Source organism: Vombatus ursinus, unplaced genomic scaffold (assembly GCF_900497805.2).
Source record: "Vombatus ursinus unplaced genomic scaffold, bare-nosed wombat genome assembly UNPS02014801.1, whole genome shotgun sequence".
NCBI classification, from domain to species: domain Eukaryota; kingdom Metazoa; phylum Chordata; class Mammalia; order Diprotodontia; family Vombatidae; genus Vombatus; species Vombatus ursinus.
Window position 1 is genome coordinate 1,119,410 of NW_020954579.1, and position 10,887 is coordinate 1,130,296.

A 10,887-nucleotide genomic window follows, 5' to 3' on the forward strand; every position below is an offset into this window, starting at 1 on the left:
TTAAAAACACCTATGTGCCAAGCACTGCACTAGATACTTGGAATACAAACACAGATGTGAAGGAATCTGTGCCCTCAGGGAATTTTCATTCTGTCTGGAAAAACACGTACTCATTACATAAATACAAAATATATGAAAAGTAAGTACACTGGGGAGGGGAGGGGAGACAGGACTGCAAGGGACAACCAGCAGTTGATCAGATCAGAAAAGACCCAATGGAGCAAATGGGGCTTGAGCTAAGCTTTGGAAGACACTAGGGATGAGACGTTAATGAAGCATTCATCTCTTCTTCATCAAAAAGGTAGGGGATTTGGGAGCAAAATGTTGCATCCACTCTTGCAGATACAATTACTGTCCATCTTTTTTACTTAACTGGTTTTCCTGGTTATTAAGGAGGGTCTAATTGTGTGTGTGTGTGTGTGTGTGTGTGTGTGTGTGTGTGTTAGCAGGAAGACTTACATCCTGAAATGACTATGATTTTTTTTAAAAAAGAATCAATAAAACTTTTGTAAAAGTTTGTTAGGGAAGATACATAATCATTTCTCCTTCTCTCTGAGGTGGAGCTGGAAATTGATTTTTAGCCCTTCTCCTTTATCCCCTTGCTACCCTATTCCCCCAACTTAACCTGCTATTTCTTCAAGCCCAAGACCCACTGTAAACTATTTCAAGTGAAACAATTAAAGACTTTAGCACCAATGGTTCCCAGCATTTTATTCAACCACAAGGAAAAAAAAAACCCAGCTCAGAGTAGCTCCCTTCTCTTCCCAGCAAAGAGAAGGCTTTCTGGTAACTTTCTACTGACACAAACCAAGAGATTCATTGTTTCCCTTCAAATATTATGGTCTTGGAATTTCAGACTTTTAAAATTTTTACTTTTGTAACACCAGTTTCAATAGTATCTCCTATAGAGACTAAGGATACTGTTACTTTAAGAGGGAATGAAATTTTTCCACATCACAACTAAACTGTCATTTTGAAGTCTCTTTTAACTGTTGTAATTGTTGGAGAAAGACTGAGGACAGAGATAAAGGACTAAGAGAACTTCTTTCCTGAGAGACTGAGTGGTTTAACTATCAAAAAAGGACTGAATTTAACTCTTTTGTCAAGAAACATTAAGTTCTTGAGAAAAGACTTCAGCTGCCATCCTGAGAGAACTAAATGATAGGTCTTGTTTCCAGAGTGATGGTTAGAGGTGACTGTGGCTGTGATCTTTTTTTACAGATGATACATTGTAAATAATAATCTACGTCTTTATTTTATTGTTTATTACATCGTTAATAAATTGTATAACCAGTAACTTTCATGTTTATTTAAGCCTATGAGATTAGGGGATGGGTGAGAAAGAGGAGGGAGGGAAAAGGGGAGAGACAGAGACAGAGACACAGAGAAAGACAGAGAGAGAGAGACAGACAGAGAAAGGAAAGCTTGTGGGAAATGACATTTTCCTGGTTTATTTAATAAGTAACACATAAGAAGGGACAACGAGATGGCACGAAGGGTAGAGCACTGGGCTTGGAATCAGGAAGACTCAACCTTTATGAGTTCAAATCTGGCCTCACTTACTAGCTATGTGACTCTGGACAAGTCACTTAACCCTGTTTACCTCGGTTTCCTCTTCTGTAACATGAGCTGTAGAAGGAAATGGCAAACCACTCCAGTACCTTTGCCAAGAAAACCACAAAATGGGGTCACCAAGAGTTGGTCGTGACTGAAACAATTCAACAATAATAATATATAAGAAACTAAAAGGGAAGCTAAGAACTAATTAATTAATGAGAGACGTTTCCATTTGGTAATTTATAAGGGAATATCAGAACATATCCTTTGATTGCATTTGAATCTGAGATGAGAAATAATAAGAGATTCAATCAATAGCACTGAGAAAGTGGGGATCGACATATGTAGACTAAAACTTATAAACTGAGGTAACCGACTCTAAATCCTGCTATGCTTTTTCCAGCACCCCTTGGATAGTGGAACATTCATGTAACACACTTTCCCTTGATCTTTTAGTGTGAAAAAAAAAAGGCTACTTTAATTCAGAGTGAGGAAATCCCAATGGTACATAGTATAGACATGTAGCAGTTTGCAGGTACACATTTAAACCAGTTTAGGCTGATTTAATTTCTCATATTAAGGTTGATGTGGAGTTGCACAGTTCTAAATACCAGGAGTGAGTGAATAACTATGAGCTCTCTAACTCCTAACACAATGACAACTAACCAACCAAAGTTGATGAATGCATGATCAAGTCTCTCTCTAAATCCAAACAACAGCACAAAGATGAAGTTGTTCCCCTCCTCCTTGGGCAAGGCTACTCTTTTAGGAAGCTGCCTCCTTAAGGTACACTCTGGCAAAAAGAAAAAGAAAAAAAAGCAAAAATCCCCAGCTCCCCACCTCCCATGGCATGGGCTTTCCTCAGCTCACCATTTGGATTTTTAAATGATTGTATTGCTGGATAATAAAATAAAATACAGAGAAAGAAGATCGGAAAGAATCAAAGATAAGCAGGACAATTTTAAAGACTACACTTTAGGGGCAGCTAGTTTGCACAGTGGATAGAGCTCTGGCCTTGGAGTTACGAGGACCTGAGTTCGAATTCAGTCTCAGACATTTGACACTTACTAGCTGTACAACCCTGGGCAAGTCACTTAACCCTGATTGCCTCACCAAAAAGCAAGGAAAAAAAAAGACTACACATTAAACATATAATCTATGTAGCACTTATAAGCTCTCCCAACACACACTTCATCTAGTAGGCTATCAAAGCAAGACTCCCCCCCCCCAACCCCTTCAAGTTCTAGGAATAAACTCTGAAGGTTTAGAGATTCCTTTCTAGTACTATTGTTCAAAATCCCTCATCTATTGTGTTCTCACCAATTAATATCACTCCAACATCATATAATCAATGGACTAATTGATTTCTTCCCAATATTAATTAACCAATTAACATTGATTAGCTTTTACAAAGCTATATTTACTGAGAAAATATCACAAGACCCACAGTACAAAAGCATCCCAGACAGAAAGTACACTCTTCTACCACCTTGGTGCCTGAAGACTCAAAACAAAACTCTTGACCATATTCCCTCCACCAAGCAAATTTCTAAGAGGCATAGCCAAGAGTTGAGACACTCCCTTGCTTTCAGGACAAGGTGATTTGGCTACTGGGTCAATCCTCTACTTTTAAAACTTACAAGGTCATCATTTGATCCATTTTCTTTCTGATATTCATTCATCTAAGATCAGGAAAGAATAGACCCAATAAGAAGAGAAAAAAAAAACATAGGAGTTGTGTCTTTATGGCCTCATGACAGCCAGGAAAGGGAGCTAAGGCAGCTATAGCAGTACCTGCCACTGCTATTGAACCTCTCCCTCTTTCCACCTCTAGGTCCACAACATGCCTTGAGTAGTGGATCATTCATGTAACACACTTTCCCTTGGTCATTTAGTGTAAAAAAAAAAAAAGGCTACTTTAATTCGGAGTGAGGAAATACCAATGGTACATAGTATAGACACGTAGCAGTTTGCAGGCACACATTTAAACCAGTTTAGGCTGATTTAATTTCTCATATTCACTCAAAAGGTTCCAGGGAAGGGGCAGCTAGGTGGCGCAGTGGAGAGAGCACCAGCTCTGGATTCAGGAAGACCTGAGTTCAAATCCGCCCTCAAACACATGACACTTACTAGTTGTGTGACCCTGGGCAAGTCACTTAACCCCACTGCTTAGCAAATTTAAAAAAAAAAAGGCTCCAGGGAGAAAAATGTTTCATCCATTTGTGTCTATTATATGCACATTCAGTTCTGGGGCAGCCAATTTAAAAGCTTTCCATGGCCATGCAGTAGACCAAAAGGAAACAAACTACCTGTGTATATGCTCTAAAGCAGAGACCCCCTCCATCTCTCACATCCAGAAGCAGGCTCACCAAGCCTCTGTGCAAGCTGATATCATGCAGAGCATAAAAAGCACATGCTGTAAGAAGTGGGCCCTTATTGGCTAATCTCCATTATACATGTGTGATAGAGATTCATGATTTCATGTATCAGATTGACCAACATGACAAAACAGGAAAATGATCAATGTTGAAGATGATGTGAAAAAGTTGGGACACTAATGTACTATTGGTGGAGTTGTGAATTAATTCTGGAGAGCAATTTGGAACTATGCACAAAGGATTATAAAACTGTGCAACCTTGACTCAGCAGTAGCACTACTAGGTCTGTATCCCAAAGAGATTTAAAATAAAATTTTTAAAAAGGAACAGGATCTATATAAAAAGATTTATAGCAGCTCTTTTAGTAGTGGCAAAGATTGGAAACTGAGGGGATGCCCATCAGTTGAGGAATGACTGAACAAGTTGATTGTGATGTATGATGTGTGTGCTATAAGAAATGATGAGCAGAATATAATAAAAATGACAATTCTACCTAAATTAATTTACTTATTCATTGCCATACCAATCAAACTACAAAAAATTATTTTATAGAGCTAGAAAAAATAATAACAAAATTCATCTGGAAGAACAAAAGGTCTAGAATATCAAGGCAATTAATGAAAAGAAATGCAAGGAAAGGTGGCCTACCCATACCAGATGTTAAATTGTATTATAAAGCAGCAATCTACAAAACTGTTTGGTACTGGCTAAGAAATAGAGTGGTGGATCAGTGGAATAGGTTAGACACACAAGACACAATAGTCAGTGACTATAGTAATCTACTGTGTGAAAAACCCAAAGACTCCAGTTTCTGGGATAAGAACTCACTATTTTACAAAAAAAAAACTTCTGGGAAAATTGGAAAATAGCATGGCAGAAACTAGGCATAGACCAATATCTTATACCACATAAATAAAGTCGAAATGGGTTCATGATTTAGATATAAAGGCTGATACTATAAGCAAACTGGGAGAGCAAGGATTAGTTTACCTGTCAGATTTATGGAGAAGGGAAGAATTTATGACCAAACAAGAGATAGGAAACATTATGAAATGCAAAATGGATAATTTTGATTACATTAAATTGAAAAGTTTTTGCACAAAGTCAATGCAACCAAGATTAGGAGGGAAGCAGAAAACTGGGAAAGAATTTTTACAGCCAATATCTCTGATAAAGGCCTCATTTCTAAAATGTACAGAGAACTGAGTCAAATTTATAAGAATACAAGTCATTTCCCAATTGATAAATGATCAGAGGGTATAAACAGGCAGTTTTCAGATGAAGAAATTAAAGCTATCTACAGTCATATGAAAAAATGCTCTAAATCACTACCACATCACACATATCAGATTGGCTAACATGACAAAACAGGAAAAAGATAAATGCTGGAGAAGATGTGGGAAAATTGGAACACTAATGCATTGTTGGTGGAGTTGTGAACTAATCCAACTATTCTGGAGAGCAATTTGGAACTATGCCCAAAGGGCTATAAAAATGTACATACCCTTTGGCCCAGCAGTACCACTTCTAGGTCTGTAACCCGAAGAGATCATACAAATGGGAAAAGGACCCACATGTCCAAAAAATATTTATAGCAGCTCTTTTTGTGGTGGCAAAGAATTGTAAATTGAAGGGATGCCCATCAGTTGGGGAATGACTGAACAGGTTGTGGTATATGAATGTAATGGAATACTACTGTGCTATAAGAAATGATGAGCAGACAGACTTCAGAAAAATCTGGAAAGACTTAAATGAACTGATGCTAAGTGAAGTGAGCAGAACCAGGAGAACATTGTACACAGTAACTGCCACAGTGTGCAATGTGTAACTTTGACAGACTCATTTCCTCTCAGCAATGCAAGGATCCAAGACAACTCCAAAGGAGTCATGATGGAAAATGCTGTCCTCATCCAGAAAAAGAACTCACTGGCAAAAGTCATCAGTCTAACAACTCTTCTCTTAATCTTATTGAATTCCAGTGAGTAGGGGCATGAAGGGGTTGAAAAGAATCCCCTCACCATAGTTCCACCCAACTTCTTTTGTATTTTTGCTAAATGTAGGCCCTGTCATGATTTCAAGAAACCCAGGCACCTGATCCAGGAATATGATATGAGTTAAAGGAATTTTAGGCCCATAGCTCAGTTAAAAAAAAAAATGTTTGAGAGTGCCCAAGAGACAAAAGAGGGCTGGAGGGGGAGGGAAGAGGAATAATTTAAAAGAAAGGTCAAAATACCTAAGGTTTTCTTGAGCTAGCTGGCTAGGTGCCTCTGTTTGGAGTGGGGGGGGGGGGTCCTATATCACAAAAATAGTTGAAATGGACCCGAGGACTATACAAGTCCCCTACACAGGAAGAGGCCACATAAAATATGAAAACCAGCAGATGGCAGCACATCAGAAAGGGCAGGTAGGCAGGAAGCTCCACACTAGGGAAGATGATTCAGAGATTGCAACCAGGGGTGTGCTGGAGCCAGCAGGAACCTGCTTGCAAGAGCCTGTGGTGAAATTTTCAGCATGAATATTTATGCTTCAGAAATTGCAAATGCCATAAACCCTACAAATCAAGCTTGATTAATTGCTTTTTTGTTCGTCTAGACTTAAGAAAATTGATGGCAGAGATATTAATAATGCAGATTAAACTTAAAAGTGTGTCCTGTGGGGCAGCTAGGTGGCACAGTAGATAGGGCACCAGCCCTGGAGTCAGGAGGAACTGAGTACAAATCTGGCCTCAGACACATGATACATACTAGCTGTGTGACTCTGGGCAAATCATTTAACCCCAATTGCTTCGCCCTCTCCCCCCCCAAAACGTGTGTCTTGAATACAATTTTTTTTTAATTTTAGGAGAAACAGTCATTAAACATTTACCAACACACCACTGTGATGCTGGTGGCTCTATAGAGGAGCACGGTGTTTATTATTTGTCCTTGGTTCTTAAAGAGCGTCAATGACATCAGGAGAGTGATGTCTTGACCTGCAAGTGAATTGGATTTCAGCGAGGCAGAGCTGTGCAAAGTCATTGGCCCCGCTTTCTCCTCCAGGGACACCTGAGTTCAGCAGCAAGACATAGGTCAGGACAACTGGAGATGACCTGCAGAGGAGCAAGGTGTAGCTTCAAAGACTGAAGCTTCCATTAAGGATGCCACTTTGAGAACACGAGCTGTTCTGGCTAAATGTTTGTGCTGGACATATGAATTCTCTAGTGGGTATCCCTTTCATTCATGTTTCCTGGTTATATGTTTTCTCTAAGAGAAGAGATATCCCTTTGTGTGTGGAGAGACTTTTCTTTGCCCTCTATTTTGCTATGCTATTTAATTTATTGTTTTTTGCTTTGAACTATGCACTGGTCTTGGAACCAGGAAGATTCATCTTCCTGAGTTCAAATCTGGCCTCAGATACTTACTAGCTGTGTGACCCTGGGCAAGTCACTTAACCCTGTTTGCCTCAGTTTCCTCATCTGTCAAATGAGCTGGAGAAGGAAAGAGCAAACCACTCCAATATCTTTGCCAAGAAAACGCCAGAATGGGGTTGCCGAGAGTCGGACCCAACTGAAATGACTGAACAACAAAGGCCATCGCTGAAGGGTTTATATTTCAAGAAGATGAAGAGGTCTTTTCATTGGCTACAAAGCCGGAAGAGCTGATGACTTAGTGGGTATTTAAAAGTGAGTGACCGCAACCAAGCTCAGTTCTTTCTTCCTTTCTGCTTCAATTGAATCAGGATTGTTTTGAGATACTTTCTATGAAGAGAGTGGCAGGAAAAGTAACTTACCCTTTCTGCCTCCATCCCTGGCCTTCATGCAGTCATAAGCATATGGTGTGTAAAAATTATGTCCTGCCTAGGTGAACCTGGATGTAGGCTTGATCTGTATCTTTTGTGATTGTTCTTTACTGACCTTAAGTGAATAGGTGTATATCCTGAGACAGAGGTGTCTACAGTTGGAGGTAACTTTGTGAATTTGAGAGATCTGCAAAGAGTCATCAGCAATTACTCCATCACTCTTAGAAAAAACAGACATCAGGGATTGGCCTACTCTTGGCTATTATACCTGAAGACATGTACAAAGGGTTGTTAATACAGAACAGAAGTGAATTGTAAAATGTTCAATCAGCAATCTTACAAACAGCTTTATGTTCCAACAAGGTCTAAGTATCAGTCTCCCAGCAGATTGTAACAATAGTTAATTTACTGAGTTCTGTTTTAAATTGTTCTGTTAATGGGCATTATCAGTATTTTATGTTTAGCATTTCTTTTGCATGTAGGAAATAAATATCTGCAGTGACATATTGTGCACTGTATATCTTTCTACTTCCTCTTTTTTGGGGAAATCCTAGATGTGATCCATTACCTAAGCGTAGGCGAATCACCTCACAGCACCAATGTCTGGGAGTTAAAGAGCTGAAAAGTTTAAGTATTTGGGAGTCTAACATCTCTCATTAGAGGCCGGGCTGCCCCAGAACTGAACCTCATCCAAACCTTACATGCTTGGGTCCGGACAGAATGGCCCTTTAGCGAAAAAGAGAATAATACAGCACCCCAGTTCTTGTGGGCTAAGAGAAGTTCCTTATCGTTACAGAGGTGGTCTCAATTATCTAACTTAGATCTACTGGTAAATCACTTTTCTTACTTCACTACATGGTCTAGTTTAATGATAAACTCCAAAGACCAACTAAATGCAGTTTTTCATCATGCTAAGAGACTGGGCTGGAAACTCAGAATACTCAAATGAATCTATGACCTTACCAATTTCTATATTCCTTGACCTCATCAATTTTGATATTCCATGACCTCATCAAGTTCGATATTTCTTATAATAATGCTGATCACAACCCAAAACACCTACTCATCCTGGATGACTCTTACCCACATCCTCCCATGAGTTTGTCAAAGGGAGTTAATCCAATTTGCTAAGGGCCTTCCTCAATTTCATTTAACAGCTCTCGGAGAATGATTCCAGAGGACTGACGATAAATCATCTCCTGACAGAGGTGATGGACTCGGGGTGCAAAATGAATCATACTTTTTTGGGACATGGCCAATGCAGGAATCTATGTGGCTCAATTGGGCATATTTGTTAAAACGGGTTTTGTTTTCCTTTTTATTTTTTCCTGGGGATGTGGGAGGGAGACAAAATAGATTTTTGTTAATTAAAATTATAAAATTAAATTAATGTTTTTTTCAATCTCTAGGATAACAGTGGAACATACAAGCTGTTTGGCAAGGAAAATACTTAGAGGAAACATGGGAACAAGATCACAGATCTCAAGTATGTGCAAAGTTGTCATGGAGAAGAAGGATGAGGCTTGCTTTGCTCAGCCTGAGAGTAGAACTACTTGGGTTCTTCTGGAAGCTGGGAAGAGGCAAATTTAGGCTTAATTTAAGGAGAACATGCTAACAATAAGAGCTATCACAAAGTGGAATTAGTTAGCCTAGGAAGGGCTGAGTTCCCCTCACTGAAAGTCCTCAAGTGAAGACTGAATGACCACTTGTTGAGTATGTTGTAAAAGAGATCCAAGGTCAGTTGGACTAGAACAGGGGTGGGGAACCTGTGACCTTGAGGGGCCACATGTGGCCCTATGGGTCCTCAAGTGCAGCCCTTTGACTGAATCCAAACTTCACAGAACAAATCCCAAGGATTTGGATTCAGCTTGGATTCGGTCAAAGGGCCACACTTGAGGACCTAGAAGGACACATGTGGCCTTGAGGCCCCAGCTTCCCCAACCCTGGACTAGACAGCTTCTGAAGTCCCTTCAGTTCTGAGATTATGTGATGCTAAAATTCTTTGTTTCTATGCTTTAGGGCTGTATTTCTGTGTCCAGAGCAACCTTCCCTAACAGGGACCTGAGCACCAGAACCACAAAATCATTTCCAGTATTTGGATGGACACTGAGGCATACTTCACCTTTCCCATCTCTTCCTTCCAAGAACTCAACTTGTTGTGAACTTAAAATGAAGTCTTTGCCCAGCTAGATACCATTATTAGTAAATTCTAGTAAATACCTGCCTTCCAGTCCCCAAAGTCAGACCATTCCATTACAAGTCAAGCCAAATCAACAAGTATTTATTAAATGCCTACTATGTGCCAGGCACTAAATAGGAAGTGCTTAAAATCAAAGTGGGGTTTAAAAGCCCAGTGATGTTATAATGAAATTAAAACCATATCCAAATCTTATCCATCCTTTAAATATGGTGGGATGCTTGTAATGGAAAGAGCACTAGATTTAGAATTAGTAGTTGGGAGTTCAAATTCAGCTCTGGCACTTATACTACCAGCATTACCTTGAGTCTCTCTGGGCCTCAGTTTCCCCATCTATAAAATGAGGGAGTTGAACAATCTCCAAGGTCCTTTCTGACTCTAAATCTTATGATTCCATAATCGTCAATTCCATCTTCCCTCCAAAGTGTTCCCTGGACCCTTAGGTCCATAGCTATCTCTACAATTCTGATTCCCCATATCACCATCCAGAGCTTCCCCCTTATCTAACAAAACCCATTCTAATTCTACGTCCCATTCCTCTGCCTTTAAGGTTTACCAAGTGCAACCAAGTACTACAACAACCCTGGGAGGTAGAGAGCCCCAGTCATTCATTTATAGTGTTTCCTTGGTCAGGTCACTTCTTCCCTCAGGGTTCTCTTGTCCTACATCTATGCTATGGGGATAATAACAGCTGATTACAGAATAAATTACACAATTAATAATAATAATAGCCAGCATTTATGTAGCACTTTTAGGTTTGAAAAGCATTTTACAAATATCATCTCATTTTATTCTCATAATAACCCTGCTATTGTTATGCCCATTTTACAGATGAGGAAACTGAGGCAGATGGAGATTACGTGACTTTCTCAGATTTGAATTCAAGTTGTCCTGACTCCAAGCCCAGCACTTTAGCCACTGCAATGCCTAGCTGCCTAAAGGAGAAACTGGAATAGTGTGTGTAAAGGAGTTTGGGGA

General features: G+C 39.6%; 1 long non-coding RNA gene across 2 annotated transcripts; it reads left to right on the top strand.

The window, feature by feature from the left end:
• The first annotated feature begins 206 nt into the window (after nt 1-206).
• On the top strand, nt 207-10,887 carry LOC114050808. 2 transcript variants are annotated; one of them, XR_003570080.1, is made up of 3 exons: nt 207-301; nt 9,122-9,198; nt 10,741-10,887. It is a non-coding gene; the product is annotated as an uncharacterized LOC114050808 (long non-coding RNA). The 2 variants fall into 2 exon arrangements; XR_003570079.1 differs by lacking the exon at nt 10,741-10,887 and adding an exon at nt 9,732-9,817.